A 23562-nucleotide genomic window follows, 5' to 3' on the forward strand; every position below is an offset into this window, starting at 1 on the left:
ACTCGGCCACGCCCCTTTTTCGCCCGAGCGCCGTGATTTTCGAGTACTTCCGTACTCGTACGAAAAGATTCGGGGGGCACCGTGGGTGAGTGGGGGGTTGCAGCTGGGAGTGGGGGAGAGAGGGAGAGAGGGCTCCCCCCTGTTCCCCACTGCTACCCCGCGCTCCGCCACACCTCCCCCCGCCCCCCGGTGCCCCCCGAATCTTTTCACCCGAGTACAGAAGTACTCGAAAATTGCGGTGCTCGATCGAGTAATTACTCGAAACGAGTATATTCGCTCATCTCTAGTGAGGACCTATTTTTTCATGCAGCAGAGAATTGCAGCCACTGAATTTCGTCGCTGATGTCTTTTTTTGTTGCGATTTTTGACACAGCTACAAAACATTCATCTGAAGGTTTCCATAAGAAATCATTGGTTCTATTAGTCGCAACTTTTTTGACGCATGTAACTTTGCTGCAGAAAGTCGTCCATGTGAAGGAGGCCTAATGGAAACTGTTTAGAGCTTCATCCGATCTGCTCTTTCTTCTTCCCGTTCTGAAATGTTAATAAATGCCTCTTAATGAGAAGAAGTCTCTGTAAATGTTACCATGACAATTAGCAGAATAAAACTTTCCTCTCGTCGTCCTTGTTACGCTGGAAAATGACAGTCTGCCTGGGCTGAAAGTAACTGGTATACAAACCAAGATCCCCCAAGGGCCTCCGCAATTTTAATAAGTCGCTGCTCTTATCTAATGTCCCAGTGGAGAAAAAGATAAGACAGACAGCCGACTGATGCCAGAAAGCAAAGAAAATGTATGCAGCAGGAGTATAAACAAAACGCCAACAGTGCGGCACGGATCCTAATCTCTCTCCCGTCAACGAGCCTCGCCAGGTTAATGTGCGCCTCACAACAAGGTGAGAACCGCCAACGGCCTGTCACTGGCTCGCTGGAGAAGGGCACGTCCATCTCCGGTCACCGTGTTGCAGTTTAGGAGTTGTGAGGGATTAGCGTTTAGGATCGGTAGCAACCTGGGCATAAGCAGTCAGAGACAGTGACACTTGCGATAAAGTCTTTAGTCCAGGCTTTGCCTGGGTTTATTTCCAAGCAAACAAAAGCAAAATACAGGCCTTAACATCAGGCAAACATAACGTAAATCCTGCTCGTCTGAGCACTTACTATACATTGAGCGTCCGTGTCTACACCCTGGTAACACAAATGGCTCCTGCACACAGCCAGCCAGGACTCTCAGACCTGCAGAGGTCTCAGCTCTCTCCTAGGCCCTGTAGGCCCAGGCTTTATATGGCCTGGTACCAGCCCCACCTGGTACGTGGGAGTGACCATCCCACCCTTCACTTTGGTCACTCCAGGAAAAGCCGGCCCGGATTATGTGGCTTGGAGCCACTTACATACTACAACGTGTTAGTGGCTTAATGCTACTAACACTATACTGCCGGCTTCCTCCACCGAGCCCAGGCTGCTCGGTGGCACGTATCTGCCCAAGCGCTCCCCAAGGCAGCATAGGAGAGCATCCTAGGCGACACATACCTGCCCTCCAGCACCTTGCCGGTCACCGTCTCACAGAGTAGAATTAGGCTGTCTTCACGCAGGCGTATTTGCGCACATACAGTATTTGGGTTTGTTCTCATTCCCCCATTGCTCAAAAAAAATTCTGGACCTGCTGTTTTCTGCGCATTTGCGCATCAAAAGCCCCGATATATAAGTCTACAGAAGGTGCACAAATGTGCTTGCAATGCAGAGATGAGCAGTACGCTGCGCAATTTAGTGAGAAAAAGAACACATATGGAACTCATTGGGCTAAGTAGCCATTGAAATCAGGACATGTTCATCTGCCACACGCAAGTTAACATGACCTGCATGCGCAAAAAGTACAGTAAAATATGCTAACACACGCACAAAAAAGCCTCGTACATAGCGCAAATACGTTGTGCCGAGGCTTGTACTAAAATGCATACACCCGTGTGAAGCTGGCCTTAGGGTGCTTTCAGACAAGCATGTGCTTACATTGGTGCGTACAAAACCACGCGTCTATTAGAACCATTGGTTTCCTATGGTGTTCATATGTCCATGTTTTACAGGCATGCAAACGCATGTATCTACAAAACATAGGACATGTGTGCACCATAGGTCCATGGTGCGTGTCAATATTCCCCACAGTGTTCAGTGACAAGGGGACTACCCACGGGGAGTAAAGAATCCCCTGCCACAGCTGTGACAGCTGTGGCAGAGGATCGCGATGTTCTCCTATTGCTTTCAATGGGACCGGGGCTTCTGCAGCCCCATTGAAAGAAATGGGCTGCTGGCAAGCCCTGCAGGGATTTTCTGAAAATCATCCAAAGGGCTTTAAATATAAGCCCTCCCCTGAAAATCATCCCTAGAATGTGTAAAAAAATAAAAAAATACATACTCACCTTTTCGCAGCTGCTGGGGCTCAGGTGCGTCCAGCCTATTTTCTTTCTGCACTGCTCTGAATCTCTTTCAGCTGGCGGGGATTTTAAATCCCTGCCTGCTGAAAGGGCTGTATCTGATTGGCTGAGCGCTCAGCAAATCACAGGCAGCACTCAGCAGAAGTGCCGGTCCCATTGAAAGCAATGAGAGAACATCACGATCCTCTGCAACAGCTGTCACAGCTGTGGCAGGGAATTCTTCAGCCCCACAGGAAGTCCTCTTGTCACTGAACATTGTGACAGTGCTGTCACAGTGTTTAGTGACAAGGGGACTTCCTGTGGGGAATATTTACACGGCAGCGGTGGAGAGGTCACTCTAGTACCCGGTTGTACAGCCTCTAGCTTGGATACAGGATGTGATACGGCTAGGCATGGAGGCTCGAGTATCCTGTTCAGCCAAATCTAGCTTGGATATAGGATGTGATACGGATGGCATGGAGTACCCTGTTGTGCTGCCTCTAGCTTCAATGCAAGATGTGATACAGGTTGGTATGGAGGCACTAGTACCCTGTTGTGCCTCCTCTAGCTTGGATACAAGATGTGATATGGACGGGCATTGAGGCTCTAGTACCCTGTTGTGCCATCTCTAGCTTGGATGCAAGATGTGATACAGGTTGGTATGGAGGCACTAGTACCCTGTTGTGCCTCCTCTAGCTTGGATACAAGATGTGATATGGACGGGCATTGAGGCTCTAGTACCCTGTTGTGCCATCTCTAGCTTGGATGCAAGATGTGATACAGGTTGGTATGGAGGCATACAGGTTCTGTATGTTATCCCGACGCACATTTGCTGTAACTGAGCTTCTAGATTGTGCAAACTGATAGGCTGTTGAAGTTGGCGTCCCAGATGGTCCCATACATGTTCTATTGGTGATAAATCTGACGACCGCGCAGCTATGGAAGTGTGACAATGTTGCTGGAAAATGCCTCTTAGAAGCCGCTATGAGAGGAACACATGTGGCTGCAGGATGTCCTGAACATATCACTGAGCTGTCATTGTCCCTCGTACCACTACTAGGGGTGACCAAGTGTTATATCCGATGGCCCCCCAGATCATCACACCAGTAGTGAGGGCAGTGACAGCAAAGGCAGGATTGAAGAGCTCACCACAAGGCCTCCATACTCAAAAACAGCCATCTTTGGCTCTCAGAACCTGGAATCGACGCTAAAGACAATATGGTTCCAGTCCATAGCAGTTCAAGTTTCTGATTCACGAGACCACCGCAAAGGAAGGTAATTGTGTTGGAGTGCAGATGGCAGGATACGTAATGGGCATCATGACATCACATTCCTTTCTGATAAGCACCTGGAAATGTTTCCGGACAGGGACCAGGTTCTGTATTGAAGGTGCCATCTGGGTCTGGATGATGGACAAAACTGTTGGATCTGCTTGTGCTTGTTGGCTGATCGAATGACCTTCTCTACTGGTGGTCTGTCTGGGGCATCCAGAGCCTGTTCGCTGTGTGTGCGTGCCCTAATGTAACCACTAATCCTACCTTCTAACAGCTTGGTTAGAATGGCCTAGATGGCGGTCCGTTCCTCAAAATGACCATCTTATTTTTCAACTTGAACACACAGCTAGTGTGCACCTAGCCTAATGGTGGTGTCCATTGGCATAACTTTAGGGGATGCGGTTGCACCCAGGCCCAGGAGCCTTAGGGGGCCCATAAGGCCTCTCTTCTCCATATAGGGAGCCCAGTACTATGAATAAACCATTATAGTTGGGGGCCCTGTTACAGATTTTGCATTGGGGCCCAGGAGTTTCAAGTTATGCCTCTGCTGGTGTCTACTGGTGTGACAGAGGAACCCTTGGCTCCAGGGTCTGGGTGCAACTGGCCACCCCTCTTCATCAGTACACCCCTGGATAGTGAAGATGCTGATATTATACACAGTCATGTCACTACTAGGCAATCAAACAAGAAGGTTTAGGATGCAGGAAACCTAACACCTAATATCTGCAGTTACACGAGGCTTTGCTTATTCTATTAAGCAGGACAGGATTTCATCAGCGAGGAGCCTTCGGCCCATTATTGAGGTGTGGACAGGAATCTAATCCTCCTTTGATTTTCCAGGACTGAACCTGCAAATTGAAGGCTGTTTAACCTCTTCATGCTCCTCATGTGAGGATTTCATTAGCGGAGGAGAGAGATAGTGGAGTCATTTCCTTCAGTGTAAGCCCGGGATGATGATACAGATTACAACCTTCTATGAACACCACAACAATGGTTTCATAATGAGGTGGGAGGAGGAGGAGGGTCCGCGGCCGGAGGATTATATGTTCATTTTAAATACACGACGTGGCCATATTATAGTACATACAGCGAAGATTACGCTGAGCTCCTTGAACATGATGTATGGAGTCTTGGAATTAAATGATAGATGAACAGTCTGCAGTCTGGAGGGGGGTTGGGAATATAGAAGATGTGATATCAGGTCACCAAGATCTGCTGCGGCACTGCTCTGTATTGCATCAGGGACCCAATGTCACAAGTTGGTTTATTATATTGACTAGTTCTTACAGGAATCTTCTGTGTCTATTCACTGCCACCACAACTCAGCACCCGCAGGAGGAGCAACCTAGTTGGCCAACAACACCATAGCTGCCAGGCTCAGTCCCCATGGCTCTGGGTTACAACACCCCATGGACATCGCACCATAATAACCTGTGCCACCATGCAGACCTCCAGAGCTTACATGTTCCAAGAAATGGTTTAAGAACCAAGTAGGCACTTGACCTTTTTGCAGCCTACTGCTAATTAAGAACACCTTTGCTAAATAGTTTGCCAAAGGAGGAGAAGAATAAACACCAATGGAACATAAAAACTGCACACACTGTTTCCTTTGGCTAGATTTCAGCTTAGGACAATAGCACTGCAAGACAACAGTGCTAAAGATTAGGCCACCATGCTTGTTTTTCCTTCTTTATGGGCAACATCTGCACAGAATTTGTCCTATGTTCAAATCTGTCCAAGGACAACATCTGTATGGAGTTTTTATGTTCATTATTTTTCTTTTCCTTCTCCTCTGGAGAAGAAACAACAAGTGTGGTTGGCTTAGTTGTTAGCACTGCTGCCTTGCAATGCTGGAGTTCTAGGTTCAGATCTGTTTAAGGGCAACATATGTATGAAGTTTTTCAAAGTCCATGCAGATGTTGTCCATAATGAGATTTGAATCTAGGACAACACTGCCAACCATTGTGCCACATTCACTAATGAGCCACAGCTACCACCACCATGACTATGATGTTGTGTTGCTGTATTTACATGCAATTTGTTTGCATTTGGGACCTTCTGGAGCCTAAATTAGTGATCCTGATTTTTCCCCATGGGCTTTAATTGGAATCGGGTTCGGGGCATCCCAATTATTTTTTTCAAAATGGAGCTGATCATTTCTAACTAGAGATGAGCAAACGTACTCGGCCACGCCCCTTTTTCACTCGAGCACCGCGATTTTCGAGTACTTCTCTACTCGGGTGAAAAGATTCGGGGGGCGCCGTGGGTGAGCAGGGGGTTGCAGAGGGCAGTGGGGGGGGGGGGGGGGGGGGGAAAGTGACCCCATAAACGTTGTCAGCAAAGACTATACCCATAAATAGTACTAAACAGAGAGCGTCCCTGAAATCTGTGTCAGTCCCCTTGTGCCACCACATATACTACCAACCAGAGAGTGTGTTGTCACTTATACCAGGAGAAATACAGGAGTGTCCATCAAAGATCAGGGAGGAAGAAGCGATCAGTGCTAATACTTCCAGCTGGTCACATTGCATACATTGCAGTAAACTTGCCTGCTCCTCCAGGGATCTGGGAGATCTCCCCTAATTTGTGGAACTGACACGTCTATATCGTATTTGATGCTTTGATGGGTTCTCACACGTTGGATTCCCGCCGGACATCTCGCGGTTTGGCCGCAGCGAAAAAACGCGAGATTTCCGCCGGGAGAAGCGCTTCTTCAAAACCCATGGCACTTAGCCGCGGGTTTTGAAGCAGCCCGGCCGCTCGCTCTTCTACTGCGGCTGGTGCTCCCATAGAGGAGAGTGCGGGCACAGCGGAGGAAGAAAAAGAATCAGTATGCTGCGGACGGCTAATCAGCGCCACAGTGCTGGCTTCTGCTGGCTTTGCCGCGGCGGATTTGCCGTCCCGTGTGGATGAGATTTCTGAGAAATCTCGTCCACATGGCTGGCCAATCCCTGGATTAGCGGCCGCAGGCGGATTTGCCGCGGCGAGATTCCGGACTGAATTTCCGTGGCAAATCCGCCCTGTGTGAACCCAGCCTTAGAATTTTTAACATTAGTGATGCTAAATACAACGGAAAATAATGGGAATTTAGGCCTCAATCACACGAGCGCACATGTCGAAGTGTGTGCTGAACGAGGCCCAAACCGAAAATGTAAGCTTTCTAAACTTTTTTAAAAACTTTTTTTAAGTTTACATGACAACTTTAGGTTATCCAAAAGATAATGGCAATCACGTGATCAGGGCCGCATACCGTGGCCCCTGGTCACAGCTCCTTGCTCTCAGCTACCTCTGCAAGCCAAGAGCATTGAGATTTTAAATTTGCTCGGGCTCTCCTGCCTTCTGCACATGTGCCCAACATTTAACCTTTGGCGTACATGCGCAGAAGTCGGGGCCAGGTCTTTGCAGAACCAGATCTCTGCGGGACATCGCAGAGGCCGGAGGTGAGTAGTTTCAGCTCTCCTTACAGATTTGTTCCGTGAGAAGAGATGAAACTTGAACTTTTTTAAACTTTTTTTTTAACTTTCATGACAGGGGATCGCTCACCGTGGTCCTGTATGACAGCTACAGGCTTTAGACTACCTCCAGTAGCCGAAAGCAGGGAGCTGTCACATGCACAGACCCTGGAGCTTTAGTCTACAAGGCCTATGTGTTTTTTCGGCCCTGTAGAATAAAGCCCAGGGACACCAAGGATGTGAAAACATGTATGGGTGGTCACTGAGGGGTTAAACATATGGATGTAATTTCCTCATGTTTTGTGGCCATGAAAGTCACGGTTGCAAAACATGACAAAACAAAACTATTGATTTCACTGGTTTCGTTTTCACTAGTGGGATTCTCGTGCGTTAATACTACGCATGAGTAAAGATAGGGCTTGTCCTATCTTTATCGCATGTAGTAATTCTAGGGCAAGACCTAGCTTCCTGATTTTTCTTTTCAAACTCACGCTCACTTTGAATAGTATTTGCGCATGCGCTCACCAGTTTTAGCCCTCAGTCTGTAGTGTATTGTACAAGCTGCTGATCTCATGTTCCCCCTTAAATTAGTAGATAATGTTCTGCATTTACACTATTCAATTCACGTAAAGATGACTCAGAAGGAACAAACTGTGCCGATAATTGGCCGGCATAAATGGACCGTAGCATCTACTACATTATCTGTATATAGTTATCACCCCATGCAAATGACAGGGTTAATTGACCGTTTCAGCTCTGCTACATCCTTTAATAGCTATTTTATTAGACTAATGTTTTCACATGCGGTTCAGTGATCCTTTAAAGAAATGATAGTTAGAATGAAATCGGATTTACATTTGCAATCAAAATGATTCATCCCACATAACAAATTACCTTTATTTCCAGAATTTACCAACTTTTAACTCTTTGCAAAAAACAAACAATCAAACAGGAACAAATTAAATAGTTCAACACAACTAAGAAAAAAGTGGTTTCTCCAAATTCATCACCAAATGCCACTTTTAATGACTTCTGCAATCTCAGAATTGTTCACCTACTCCATGACAAGTGTCTTGAGTACTTAGTAAAGACCTTTGTACTGTTAGGACCTGCTCCAAGTGTGATGCATCGCCAGGTAGCAGCTTCTCAGACCGTTCCTGAGGAATCTTAGCTCATTCCTCTTGGGCAGTGGCGTCCAGTTCACTGATATTCTTGGGTTTGCATGCTACAACTGCACCTCTTCACATTCCACCGAAGATTCTCTATATGGTTTAAGTCAGGCGACTATGACGACCACTCTGGAATCTTCCAGGACCTTTTTTTTAAAAGTGATGGTGCATTTTGAGGTAGGCTTGGAATCAGGGCTGAATTTACAGGTGGAGTTGACCTATTTGCATGGTCTGAATGCATCCGTTATGAGGGCAAAAACATGTGGGCGTATGCGCAACTATGCTTGCCACTTTGGAGCGTAGTTGCTCATGAACCAGGTTTTTTTTTTCTCAGGCCGCTCAAACTCCAATTGAAAAAAACTGTGGGAAGATAGGTCCTGCTTTATCTTTCCCGCATGTAGTATTAACGAGGAAGAATACCGCTAATGAAAATGAAACCATTGAAATCAATGGTTTCTTTGCGTCCCGTTATACGACAAACATTATTACAGCCACATAACGGCACTAAATCACTCCCATCTGAAGAATCCCTAAAGCTGGGTCTATACTGCAGTTTTCTGTATGCCCTGCCTTTCTGCCTGGGGTTCTGTCTGAATCACTAAAAATGACAATCAGAACCCTACAACAAACGCAAGATATTAATTAGTCTAAACGGATACCAAAGATATCATCATTTAACATGGTTTCCATTATTTTCCGTTTTTTTTGGAAGACAGAACAGCATAGTTGACTACATTATTCTGTCCTCCAAAAATAACTCTTTGGTCTCCATTTAACTCATAAAACTCCCATTTAACACATCAGCATGGTCCCAGTAGTGCCATAGTAGTGCCATGATGGGGTAGGCTTGACCGCCTACTTAGTAGGGGGATAGTCTACTTGTAAGCAGGTCGGCTGACTCTGTAGGCGGGTTCGCTACTCGGGAAGCAGGTCAGCTGACTTGGGAAGCAGGTCAGCTGACTTGCCAGGCCCCCGTGTTTTCGATTAAGCCATGTCTGCCTGTTTCTTGAAGGCTGATTTTCTGTATGTCTTAGAGCTTTTCTTCCTCATATCTTCGGTGTAAGGCAGTGCAGAACGGAGAAGCTGATAATAGCCAGAATGATTGGACAGACTGCTGTTGGCTGATTTTAGTGCTGCTAAACTTCTTTCGGAGTGACACTGCCTCCCTCACTGTACAGTGACACTGCCTACCTTTCTGGACACCTTAGGCACATGCCCTCAAGTGCCTAGTTATAAATACTGCCCTGCTTGCGATCGTTGTCCTGTTAGAAGGTCCAATGATGGCCGAGTTTCAGCTTTCTCACAGAAGGCATGATACTTTCTCTCAGCATTTCCTTATACTTGAGTGAACCCATCTTGCCCTCTATACACTGCCGGTTTTCAATGCCAGAAAAAGCAAAGCAGCCCCAGAGCATCACCAAGCATCACCAAGCCACTGCGTTTCTGTATATGTAGAAGGCAATGATCTCTTTTAATTTCCTGGACAACTCTCTTGACTTTAGAGTTGTCTGGAAAACTCATATGTCGCAGTCAATAAAGCCCTATCCAGTTTAGGTACTTGATGTGTTTTATCTCAAGCACACCTGATACAACTAATAATGTCCTCAATTAGTTGCCTCAGGTGTACTTGAGGTAACATCTGATATGCAAATGTGTGCTCTTATGAGGAATTTTATTCAGGGGGTTGAATAATTCAGAGACTGCAGCAGTCATTAAAAGTGGAATTTTGCTTTGAATCTGGAGAAACCTCTTGTTATATTAGTTGCATTGAGCTATTTAAATTGTTCTCGTGGTTTTTTTTTTAACACAGTTGAAAGTGTGTATATTTGGCAAATAAACCTAAATGACAACAGAGGTTAAATAGTTCTGATTGCAACTCTAAAAGCATAAGGCAAGGGCTGTACATAGACTTTTGTGGTGCTACTGATTGATTTGAACTATGGAGTTACAGTTGTAGTCTGAAGGAACACACTGAGCTGTACGCAATCTTGTTGACTGCAGCTGTCAATCAACAGTTAAAATCAATCAGTTGTGCTACAAAAAGTCTCCCTGACCTTTAGATCAGCAGTAAGGACTGATTCAGTTGTGGGAGGGATGTGGTAGCAGCCTAGAGAAGCTGTATCCCTAATTGGAAGCGATTATCTGTCATAATGTGAGTTGTTTTTCCTTTCTGCCCGGGGAGATGCGGATAATTCTTTGTGTTTATTCTTTGTAGTAATCACCAGACGCTTGAATTCTTTTAATAATGAAGCACCATGTTCCCTGGAAGAGACATAAAGACAGAAATTGGGAAGTAACGTGTTCCTCAGAATCCATTATACAATAACCCTAATAAAATTCTCCTGCGCAATTTATAGAATAATAACGAGTCATCTGCAGTGCAGCAGAGCTGGGAGAGTTAACTCTCTCCTTCCTGGATCACAGTAATGAGCTAACATCTTAAGGGCTCGCTTCCCTCTTTTTCAGTGTTTTAAAACACTTGTAAAAAAAAAAAAATCCCGCAAGTTCCTAGTGTTTTTCATAGCATTTTTTACAGTCATATTATGTCAGTTTTTATTTTGCTATATATGTAATGTATGTTTTTTTGATGGTTTTTCAATCCTATAGAGAAGCCTATTAGAAAAATGGCATTAAAAAACTCACACTCTGAGTATGCTTCATTTAGAAAAGGTATCATTTTATCTTAAGGAGAGCACCTAGAAGGTGTGATGAGACTTATAAGGCCCTGCATGCTCCTCTGGGAAATATGCAAATGAGAAGATGGAACAATATTACTGCAGTGCCACCTATTAAAAAGCAACATTTCTGCAAGTCAATGTTAGACTTTTTAAACAAGCCTTATAACAATGACTTTAAATTTGAGAAGATTTTGGCTTTGGCTCACAATTCCCAGTATAAGGGTTGTTTAAAAAGGCTGACATTTTCATTTAGAAAAAAACAAAACTGACAAAAAATGGAACAAAACATCACCAGCCAAAACACATTGCGGCACATTCACTATTCCTCTAGTGCCAGAATTTCTGCATTAATAGTGTTAAGATGTTGGCTCAAATCATTTTAGACAAATTTATAATGATTTGCACCAAAAAAAGGAACAGATGTTTGTGTCTTGCTTAGACACTTTAGAAAAAGAGAGTGTAGAAAAGGAGGTATACATTTGTCAAATTGTAAAAAGTGTCAGCTTTAGTACTGGTGTATGGCACAAAGACTGGTCTAATGTATACCCTCTAATAGATTATATAAAGTAAGAAATTGAGGCAGTCGTGTGCAAAAAATGTGCCAGATCTATCAAGCAAAAGTGACACTGTAATTGGTTACATCTTCAGACTGCTTCACCAACTTTATACTGTCTGTGTATTAAGACAGTCATAGGTTAAATAAGGTGTGCAATCAGGGAGACAAGGGTTAGCAGGGGAGCTTGTCAGAGGGCTGGATAACTCAACAGGTAGAGCTGCCGCCTGGAACACAGACGCTCCTAGCTTTGAGCCCTGACAACAAAGAGAGGACATCACTCTGAAGAACCTGATGTAACAAGGTATAACGGGTACAAAATATGGAGGCCTTGTTCCATTAAATTCAACGAACAGCTGTCTATCAACTCAACTTGGGGAATGGCCACAGAGTATGGGCTGTTCAAAGTGGGAACTAAGTGCAGTTCCAAAATTTAAATTTTAGACCCATAGCTGCAGGGAAGGGTCTATTTATTTTCTTGAGTGGTATGCCATAAATGTAGAACTGTTTATTGTTTAACACTTATTATTATTGTGGACTCTGTTCATTTAAAAAAAAAATTGATAATGCTTTGTTATGATGCAATGGCGCCTGGACTGGCTAGGGCTTTGTTGACTGTGAAGTTTGATTGCATGTTAGAAATAGAGTAAAAAAAGGGATGTGGAGAGAGTGAGGAGATGTTCAGAGAAGCAACACATGCATGTAGTGTATTAGTCACAGGTAGAACGAATGAGAGATGCTCCCCTGCGTGTTTGGAGAGTCCGTCGTACTATCAAATCAGCAAGAACATCTCCATCAAAGAAGCTGGAAGACATCTACACCATCAAACAAGTACTGAGCCCAGTGCAGATCCTGAGATTCCAGCCAGAAAAGTACAGCTGGTTTCCCAATCACCTAGTACAAGTCCCAAGATACTCTGGCCATATGCTGGAGTGGTACCGCAATGCCATCCCACAGTATCGCTTCATAATAGAGGGATCTTAGGGCTGATTATACATAGTGAGGATTTGTGGTGTAATTTTGCTATTGGGGTACTCCATGTTTTTAGGGTGTTATGAAGAGCACGAGATCTATCAAAACTTGACTACAGAAATTGATTTTAGTAGGAATGCAGTAAAAGAGATCTGTGGTCCTGGACATAATAATGGTCATGAACCAAGTGCTAACAACTATAAGCATGATATACGCCAAGTGGGTTCATAAAATGCATTTGAGGAGCACTTATGATTTGCATTTCTTTTCTTTTTTTAAGGGCCTATGCTTAAACTTTATGGGGGATTTATGAGATTAGAGGGATGACTTTTGTCTGGGATTCTCTTGAATCAGAATATCAGGATGAGCTGCTGTTTCTAATTTACAGTTTACAAGTCCACTATTGACCCTCAGGGGTTCTAATGCTCAGTCTGCCCCTACTTTTTAGACTGTTTAAAGCATGGATAAGATATAAACGGCACATAGACCACTGGCTAGGGGCTTACATAGATGTGCGTGTTTTAGGCCCGTAAAAATCACGGTCGCATAACAGGGCTTAATGAAACCCTTGATTTCAATGGTTTAGTTTGCACTAATGGGATTCTTGCGTGTTTATACTATGTGCAAGAAAAGATAGGACTTGCCTTAGCTTTCTCGCTTGTAGTTAATAGGACGTGCAAGAAAGATAGGGCAGGGCTTATCTTCTTGCTTTTTTTTTCCAAACTCGCATGCACTAGTGCAGAGTTTGAATAGTCCAGAAAAAAAGCCCACTAATACGGTCCCTAGCAACAAGCGCATTAGAGCATGCGTTTTTCCCCTTAAAAAACACGGCCGCATAACAGGATAAAAGAAAACCACTGATTTGAATGGTTTTGTTTTCACTAGCGGTATTCTTGGGAGTTAATACTGCATGTGAGAAAGATAGGGCAGGACCGGTCTTCCAGCTTTTTTTTAAAAAACTCGCATGGAATAGCGCAGAGTTTCTAAGGTAAAAGAAAAAAGTTTTTTACCTTGCTCATGTGCGACTGCGCTCCATAGCAGCGAGCGTAGTTGCGCATACACCCATATGAAGAAGCCATATGATATTGTATGAGGAGTGGGTTTCCACAGTGCTATGTACTGCAGGCTGGCTCTAGCGTAATCTGCATAGTATATGGGGTAGAGGCTAAAGAGGTTTTCCAGACGTTGTGTGCGCTGGGAGCACTCAGACACATTTTCATCCTGCTTTTCAAGGTACATGAGAATGCTGCAAACACGGGGATATAACAAAAAGGATTAGTTCAGACAAAGATACTGAAAGCTGATACGATTGATGTTAATGGAGTTCTGGGTGAGTGATGGCTCAGCACTGGACACTCGATGATTTTCAGAGTTATGTAATAAATCTGGAACAAATGGATCAACACCAAGGTAACTCAACTTATAGACAGAGATGTGAAAAAATGCAGTATAAACACATGATCCCAGTTTTAAGCTTTTTTTAATATCTTCACATTCGAAGAGCAGCTGTTCACTTGGGGACCCACTGATCACCATCCCACCACCACCCTTGTAGCATTGGCTCTTTTTACCTGATATCCCTGTAGAAAAACTGCAGATGACAAGAGAGCTATCCATGTAGTTATTTACAACCAGAGACTCCCCCAGTGCTCAATATATAAGCACATACTGAGAGCAGGCTTATCTGTAATAACGTCAGGGATGTTGCCAGATGGTACATTATTTGTGGATGCCTTGATTTGTGACTTTATATTCATTGCTTGGAATATCCTCATTCTAGATCTACACTCTTTGTCAAAACAATCCAGCCCCTAGAAGGAGCTGTCATTTTGTTGCAAGACTCAGCATGAAGTTCCATCTCAGGCAGATATGTACATTTTTAGAGTTGTGGCATGATTAGGGAAACAACCTTGTCACCTAAGGCCCTAATAGTGGTTCAACTTTTGACCTATAAGAAGGCTCTCAGAAGCTCCTTGTGTGTAGTGACCTCTTTTTCTGCTTGTGTAGAACTTGACAACCACTAGATGCCTCTATGGCGCAATCAAAGAGATGTCGCCCAGTTAACAAAGTTAGAGAGGAGGCGCATTATTGCAATGCAAAAAGCTAAATGGCTGTATCGAGGAATTGCCGCCACCTAGGCAGTTCTGATCAGACTGTTAGGAGGTGTGGGGACCAGTTGATTTGTGAGGGCACAGAATTATAGAATAAAATCCTAGAAAGGTAGAGTTGGAAGGGACCTCCAGGGTCATCGGGTCCAACCCCTATCCTCAGTGCAGGATTTACTAAATTATCCCAGATATATATTTGTCCAGCCTTTGTTTGAACACTTACATTGAAGGGGAACTTATCACCCCCTGTCGTAACCTGTTCCACTCATTGATCACCCTCACTGTCAGAAAGTTTTTTTTCTAATATCTAATCTTTGTCTCCTCCCTTTCAATTTCATCCCATTGCTTCTAGTCTTTCCTTGTAAAAATGAGAATAGGGCTGATCCCTCTGCAGTGTGACAGCCCTTCAGATATTTGTAGACAGCTATTAAGTCTCCTCTCAGCCTTCTTTTTGGCAAGCTAAACATTCCCAGATCCTTTAGCTGTTTCTAACAGGACATGATTTGCAGACCGCTCACCATCTTGGTAACTCTTCTCTGAACTTGCTCCAGTTTGTCAAAGTCTTTTTTAAAGTGGTGTGCCCAGAACTGGACAGAGTATTCCAGATGAGGTCTGACTAAGGAGGAGTAGAGGGGCATAATTACCTCATGTGATCTAGACTCTATGCTTCTCTTAATACATCCCAGAATTGTGTTTGCCTTTTTGGCTGCTGCATCACATTGTTTTTTGTTTTGTTTTTAAATCAGTATTTATTGAAATTTTTCATATAAACATACATACAAACACAGAATGGGTCTGAGCACGGTATCCACCCGGCTCATCAAAACATAATATATGCTCTTAGTGAAGCAAATAAAAGCTTGAGCTAGCACGCAATCCCAATGCAGGAATTAACTTAAACGACGCGCCAGGGCACAAGAAAACATTTTCAAAAGGAGAGATAAACAAAGACGTAGACCCCTTATACATAAGAGAAAAGGGGGAAACAAACGGGGGCAGGGGCTGGGGGGGGCAAGGAAGGGGTGGGAGTAGGGAGAGGGGGGGAGGGGTTGGGTTGGGTTAAGAAGCTCAGTCTGCTCCATGCAGTTTAACATAGAGCGTATCAGAGAAAAGGCGGTCAGCGGATGAAATCCAGAAAGGAGAAGCCTCTAAGAGGGGGGGGGGGGGGTGACGGTGGGGGGAGTTGGGATTACGTGGAGGCCCAAAGTACTTACATTGTGCAGGGTCAGTGCTGCATCACATTGTTGACTAATGTTCAGTGTATGATCTATTAGTATACCCAAGTCTTTTTCACATGTGCTGCTGCTTAGCCCAATTCTTCCCATTCTGTATGTGTTTTTTTTCATTTTTCTTGCCCAGATGTAGGACTTTGCATTTCTCCTTGTTGAATACCATTCTGTGAGCTGCCACCCACTGTGCAACCTTTTCTAGATCTTTTTGAATACTCTCACTCTCTTCCCTAGTGATAGCTATCCTTCCTCGCTTTGTGTCGTCGGCAAATTTGATCAGTTCCCCATCAATTCCCTCCTCCAGATCATTTATAAAAATGTTGAGCAACACTGGGCCTAGGACAGAGCCTTGTGATACCCCACTTGATACATTCTTCTACTTGGATGTGCAGCCATTTATGACCACTCTTTGAGTGTGATCACTCTAGCCAGTTATGAATTCACCTAACAGTTGCCTTGTCAATCCCATATTTGGTCATTTTTTTCAATAAGTATTGCATGAGATACTTTGTCAAATGCTTTACTAAAGTCAAGATATACTATATCTACCGCATTCCCCTGATTAACCTAGTTGGTGATTCTGTCATAGAAGGAAATTAGATTTGTATGGCATGACTTGTTTGTAAAAAACCCATGCTGGCTCTGGTTAATTACTCCATTTTTATCCAAGCACCTGCATACATGCTATTTAATAATTTGTTCAAAGATCTTTCCTGGTATAGAGGTCAGGCTCACAGGCTTGTAGTTTCCTGGATCCATCTTCTAGCCTTTTTTGAAGATAGGGACAAAGACAGGTGACACCATAATTATAGGCCCCTGTGTCTGTCAGAACTATTCCCAGGCACTTGGCTGAGGGACATTTGCTCTCATGATGCCCATTTTTGATACCCATGTTTGCCTTCATTTGCAGTAGTGTTGGGAATGATGAAACCGGACTGCTACCGAGTGGAACCAAGTTGTTTTCATTGACGATTTCAGCAACGATTCATGTATCCAAACTAGAGGAACTACAACAGGGTACTAGAGCCTCCATGCCTGGCCATATCACATCTTGTATCCAAACTAGAGGTGGTACAGGAGGGTACTAGAGCCTCCATACTCATATGTATCACATCTTGTATCCAAGCTAGAGGTGGTACAACAGGGTATTAGATCCTCCATGCCCGCTCGTATCACATCTTGTATCCAAACTAGAGGTGATACAACAGGATACTAGAGCCTCCATGCCCACCCGTTTCACATCTTGTATCCAAACTAGAGGTGGTACAACAGGGTACTAGAGCCTCCATGTCCACCTGTATCCATCTTGTATCCAAGCTGGGTTTAAGAGGAGTTTATCAGTTCTGCTTAATGAAACAGGAATTGTTCTACACAAATGTAGGAAGAATATTTTACAATAGACTATAATTTCAACTAGAGATTTAGGGGTCTATGCACCCCTGTTTATCCCCATTTCTGTTTGTTACTAATTTAACCTTCAAGCCTCATTCACACAGTGTGTTTTTTTCTACAATATTGAGACTGATTCTATAAATGCCAAGAAGAAGAATTAATTGATTCTTACTTCTTTCTTTCAAGAGCTTGTACCAGGATTACAAGCTATCCTCTATCCACTACATATGTGATAACTTGCTGATTGGTCAAGGTCTCACTGCAGAGACCCCCACTGATCTCAATAATGGAAGTCCCATTTCCCCCTCTGCCTGTCACTGTGAAGGTTGCTTCTCCCCCTGTATTGACCTCACAATGAATAGAGCGCTGGCTGAGCATACACAGTCGACACTTCATTCATTTCAATGGGGCTGACAGAAATACCCAAGCACTTGCCTATCTCCACAGTCCCATTGAAAGTAAATGGAGCGTCAACACACTTATAGAATGGTAAAGTTGTAAGGACCACGAGGGTCATCAGGTCCAACCCCCTGCTCTATGCAGGATCACTAAATCATCCTAGACAGATGTCTGTCCAGCCTCTGTTTAAAGACTTCCATTGAAGGAGAACTCACCCTTCCTATGGCAACCTGTTCCACTCATTAATCACCCTCATTGACAAAATAAAATCATCATTTGCATAAACCGTGCTCCATTCAGTCTCCTCCTCACTGGAGGTGGTACAGTAACCCCACAGTGACAGGTAGAGGGGGGGACATGGGACCCCTGTTCTTGAGATCATAGGGGGTCTCAACAACAAGACCTCCACCGATCAGCAAGTTATTCCTTATCCTGTGGGTAGGACATAAGTTGAAATCTTGGTATAACCCCTTTAAGTGGTCACTAATAGTGTTGAGTGAACTGAACCAGTAGATCCCTGTTTCAGGTCAAAGTTTGCTGAAGGTTTGTTTTGGCATGAATCTGAACCAAGCCCGAAACAAAGTTCTACCCCAAACCGTGTTCTACTGGTTTGGTTCGCTAAACACTAGTCCTGAACACTGGTGTATAACTGTCTAAAAGCCATAAAAGTCTTGTATTACACTCTTGTTACACAGGGCTTTTATGGCTTTTAGACATTTTTATTCACCAGTTTTAGGTGGACTTGTGGTTTGGTTTGAACTAATTCGGACCAAACTAAACTTTTTATAAAAATTCGTCAAATAAGCTGAGCTGAATTTTTCAAAAGGTTCACTGATTAGTCACTAACTTTTCAACAGGCTTGTGCTGATGATAGTCAATATAATAACTAGCATTAGTGTAAATCCTTTTATTGATGTAAACATGATGCTTTTATGATGAAAAATCCTTCTAAACTGCTTGCCACTAGAGGTCACTCTTTCTTCTAAGTTGCTGTCCCCTGCTTGATGGGAAATCCATCTTTAGTAGCAGAGATACTGAGAAAGATTACAGGAAGTGTATAGAGGGGAACGATCTTTGCTTGCTTCTGCCTCATGCTGCTGAAAGAAGTCTATGGAGAGGTGAAGGAGAGACGGAAGCTGCGGGAAGGTGACAGAAACAGACAGACTCATAGAATTTACTATCTCACAGCTACTGAATTCACATCTACACTGCTAAGTACTGCTGTATAATGTCCTACAGGACACTGCTGTTACTTACAAGGGTGAGCTTCAAAGAGCTAGAGAAGATATCCTGCTCTTCTATTTGTGCAGTGTATGGAGCCATCATAGAAGCTAGTCTACACCCATGAGCTCAAGGATGACTGAGAAGTAGAGATGCAACCTGCATTGGAGAAACTGGTGATAAATACAGGATACAAATAATATAATGGGTAGATACAGTGTGGTTTCTCACATCCACGCAAAGAATATTATCCTGATAAGCATTTTTTATTAAAGAAGATGCATTTAAAAACTGCAGAAAAGCTGCCCTGTGTGATTGAGATCTTATAGTTGCACCTTTCTGGCAGCACACCCTTAGCTAAAAATCCCAGAGTATGCAATATTCCTAATAGCTCCAGATCACAACATCTTATAAAATTAGGATGACACATCATAATATAATAGTGCAGAGAATAACTGTTCAATGACAAACTCAGCTCAGCTTCACCTGCAGGCATGTAAGGATAGCAGAGATCTTATATACAGAATGGTGCAACGGTAAAGCTGATTTCTTCATCCATGAAATGACAACAGCCAGAGTGGCATAAAATGATAGAGGAACTCCTCAGGTTTTTAATGCACATTGCAGATGTATGTGCCATTGGTTACACGGCAGATGTGAAGTCAGTAGTCCCGTTCTGCCCAGATGCGACCCTCACATCCTCTGTTACCAATTCCACTGCAACGGAGATGTGTTGTTTTAGTTTGCCTACTGTCACCAATGGCATGTGAAAAACAATCAGCTTTACATTCGCCCATTCTTTTAGAATCACCCTGTATGTAGTGTCTTTCTTGCTATTCTCTGCATTGATCTTAGCTAACAGGTACTGATAAGTATTATGGATGGGTGCACTGTCCATGGTGCTGAACTCAGGACAGCTCCATATACTGCAGATCATATGGTGCCAGGACTAGCAATATGTAAGAGGGCATAATCCATATATGATCTGCTGGTATGTATTCTATAGCATCAGGAGACAAGCAGGAATAATATTCTCCTAGATGATATTTACAAGCAGCAGGACTATTCCATCTCCTCCTCCTGCAAACCTTGCAGAAATAGCAGTTCAAGAGAAAATGTATAGAAAGAGCTGCATGTGGACTGTGCACAATGAAGAATGCCCCTCAAAGTCTAAGAGCAAGTACTGGCACTCAGTGGCTGCCAGCCTGCACCCCCTGCTGCCCCCACAGTGCAGGCAGCACAACAATCTATTCACCATAGGAAGGAGCAGCTGCAGCCTTCTCTATGTGTCTCTGTGCGTGCTAGCTGTAGAGGATCTCTAATATAATGTGGAAGGGTTGATCCCAGATTTGCAACCAGATCCCTTCAGCCCCTCCCCTAACAAGATTACTCAGTAATAATGCTGCCAATATCTACATATAATCCATATTGTGCACCAGCCCCCATTGCACCAATTCTCTAATGTGCTGTTATGTCATACTGATCTTCGGGGCTGAACATCATATACAGTGTGCTCGTATCCATCTTCATTCCACCCTGGTGGCTGCACATTGTGATGCAGGCTGCACGGATACAGCATGGTGTGTACTGGGTAGACATGCAGGCAGCACCCTTCATTATGATAGCACTGTGGTTACTACAACCATAGCCCTTCATTATGATATGAGCTGCATGAGTAAAGCATTGTGGTTACTGTGTATACAAGCAGCCAGTACGATGCAAGATACATAAGTAAAGTATGGTGCTTACTGCGTATGAATACAATCAGCACCCTTCCTTATGGTACGAGTTGCATTGGTAAAGCAGGGAGGTTACTATGTAGACATGCAAGCAGCACCTTTCATTATGATACAAGCTGCATGGGTAAAGCATGGGTTACTATGTAGACATGCAATCAGCACCTGTCATTATGATACAAGCTGCATGGGTAAAACATTGTGGTTACTGTATAGACATGCAATCAGCACCCTTCATCAAGATACAAGCTGCATGGGTAAAGGATGGGGTTACTATGTAGACATGCAATCAGCACCCTTCCTTATGATACAAGCTGCATGGGTAAAGCATGGGGTTACTGTATAGACATGCAAGCAGGACGTTTCATTATGATACAAACTGCATGGGTATAGAATGGAGGTTACTATATAGACATGCAATCAGCACCCTTCATCAAGATACAAGCTGTATGGGTAAAGGGTGAGATTACTATGTAGACAAGCAAGCAGCACCCTTCATCATGATACACGTTTCATAGACAAAATATGTTGGTTACTATGTAGACATGCAAGCAGCACTCTTCATTATGATACAAGTTGCATGGGTAAGCCATGGTGGTTATTGTATCTACATGATGTCAGCATCATTCATTATGTAGGCAGCCAGCATGATGCAAGGTACAAAGGTGAAGCATGGTACTTACTATATAGACATGCAGTTAGCACCCTTCATGTTGATACAAGCTGCATAGGTAAAGCATGGGGCTTACAGTATATATATATATATATATATATACATATATATGCAGCCAACATTATGCAAAGTACACAGGTGAAGCATGGTGCTATGGGTGCAGTTAACTTGCTGTACTTCATCATGATACAAGCTGCATAGTACAGCAAGGTGTGTATACATGCAGCCAGCACTATTCAGTATGATGGAGGTGCACAGGTGAAGCATGGTGCCTACTGTGTTTGGATGCAGTTAGCACCCTTCCTTATGATACACGCTGCATGAGTACAGCATGGTGGTTACTGTGTATATCTATCCAGCCAGCACCCATCAATGTGCAAGCACTTGACCTGGTTTACAAGAGGAATTACTGGGGGTACCACTGCCCCCAACAGAGCATCTCACATAAACAGAGAGAGAAGAGACAAGGAATAGGAGGAGCCCTGACAATGACTGGAAGAGGTGGGGTGAGACTGGGGGGGATCTTATTGGTACTTTCCATCTAACGTCAACCAGCTTAACCCTTCATCTTATGAACCTGTTTTATAGATCTTTTTCCAAGTGCTCCGCAAGTCTCCTGGTCCTGAATGGGTTAAGTCAGCACAGGGGTTTTCATTGCATTAAAGAAGCAGCAGCTGGTACCAGAGCAGCCACACACAACAGCAGCAGCAGCCCCAGAGGGCAAAGCAAACTGTTCTATCAGCTCCTGCCTTAATAACAGTGGGATCCATTATCAGTACTGGACAGTCTGCCAGCAGCAGCATCCCCCTCCCACCCCTGTGCCCAGATCCTGCAGGGAGGATGGAGTAGAGGGGCACTGGCAGGAGACAAGGGGTTGTTGTCTTGGAAGGACAAGCCAATGGCATTGAGAAAGGCAAGCTGGATCAAGTAGAAGCTGCAGGGTCCCTCAGTGAACTCAACAAGGGTGAGTGTTGTGATCCCCTCCCCTCTTATATTGCACCTATTGAATTCCTTAGAACTTGTTCTATAGTGTCCAGCTGCAGAGTGATCCATATGTGGCTTTTCAAGCCATTGAGATCTTCGTTCATGAATGTTATCTGCTATAGAAGTCACTGGGTGCAGATTTTGGTGATGCACATAAGATACCCGTATATTTCCTCTTCTGCATCCATTGTATTATGTAGGTGGATGCTGTACATATCGCCAGGATTAGGTGCATCCACCTAAGGATTTTCCATATAGGTAGAATACCAGGTAGCCTGTGGGCACTGACTGGCAAGGGATGCTAAGCTGATACATCCCTGGAGCCACAATAGTGCAGATCTTAGAGAAAAGACTCAAGCAGAAGCTAAACTTAATTGGGTTTTTATGAAGATGATGACAAATAAATGTTTAAGTCCTGACTTGTATGTCTTGCGTCTTGTGATATTGCCTTCTTAGAATGGAACTTAAAATGGACATATTGGCATGGGTGTAACTTAAGAGAACTTTGCGAGAAAAATGCATCACAGCACATCACAGTACATGCGGTTTTCAAAAGTGTCAAAATCACATGTTGTTTGAATAGTAAAAAAAATCACATCGCACGAAAATCTCATCTACATGCGAGTGTAATGCAATTTTTTTGCTTTGAAAATAATAGGAGATATCACCCAAAAATAGGATATGCTGCTATTTTTCGATCTCGGTCCGAATTAAAAATTTCTCATGTGAATTAACCCATCGTAAATAATGGTCTTTTCGCATGCAAGTTTCGTCCGCTTTGCATTCAGATGGAACTTGCGCCTGAAGATTGCTTGTGTGAATGTGCCCTTATCTGAAATAACAGTGATTACTAAATAGTTCAATGACTACTTCAGCTCTGCCTCATTTATGTTTCAAGATTCTGGCCATACTGTATAAAACGTTTGTAGGTGGTGAAAGCAGCGGAAAGATGGGGAGTTGTGGGGATTATAAAACTCTGCGGATGAGATGATTAGTCTATGAAATGTTGATGTCGGTGCTGTAGCTATAGGGACATCACTCCTATCTAACCATGATGTCGGTGGAGCCGGGACATCAGGAACAGCAAATGGACCACTTGGAAGTTCAGACCAAGTCAAGAATGGAAGAGTTTTTAAAAGGGTTGTGTAGTTTCAAACCCCCATATTCATACACCTTATTAAGGAATTATAGGGGGCTCCCCTGTTCTGGATCCTCATTCCTTGCCCAGATTGGAGAGCAGTTCCAAAGACCTCTGGAGGACCCATCCTGTCCTGCATTACACAGAGAACCCTTTGATTTGAATAGGCTCTGTGTAATGC

General features: G+C 43.8%; 1 protein-coding gene across 1 annotated transcript in view; it reads left to right on the top strand.

Moving 5' to 3' along the window:
- The first annotated feature begins 21963 nt into the window (after nucleotides 1-21963).
- PHF24 (PHD finger protein 24) overlaps nucleotides 21964-23562 on the top strand; it is a 184715-nt gene continuing 183116 nt past the window's right edge. The window contains exon 1 of the mRNA XM_066602714.1: nucleotides 21964-22223. The gene's annotated coding sequence lies outside the window, so the exon portion shown is untranslated. The remainder of the gene's footprint in view (nucleotides 22224-23562) is intronic.

This window comes from Eleutherodactylus coqui, chromosome 5 (assembly GCF_035609145.1).
Source record: "Eleutherodactylus coqui strain aEleCoq1 chromosome 5, aEleCoq1.hap1, whole genome shotgun sequence".
Lineage (NCBI taxonomy): Eukaryota > Metazoa > Chordata > Amphibia > Anura > Eleutherodactylidae > Eleutherodactylus > Eleutherodactylus coqui.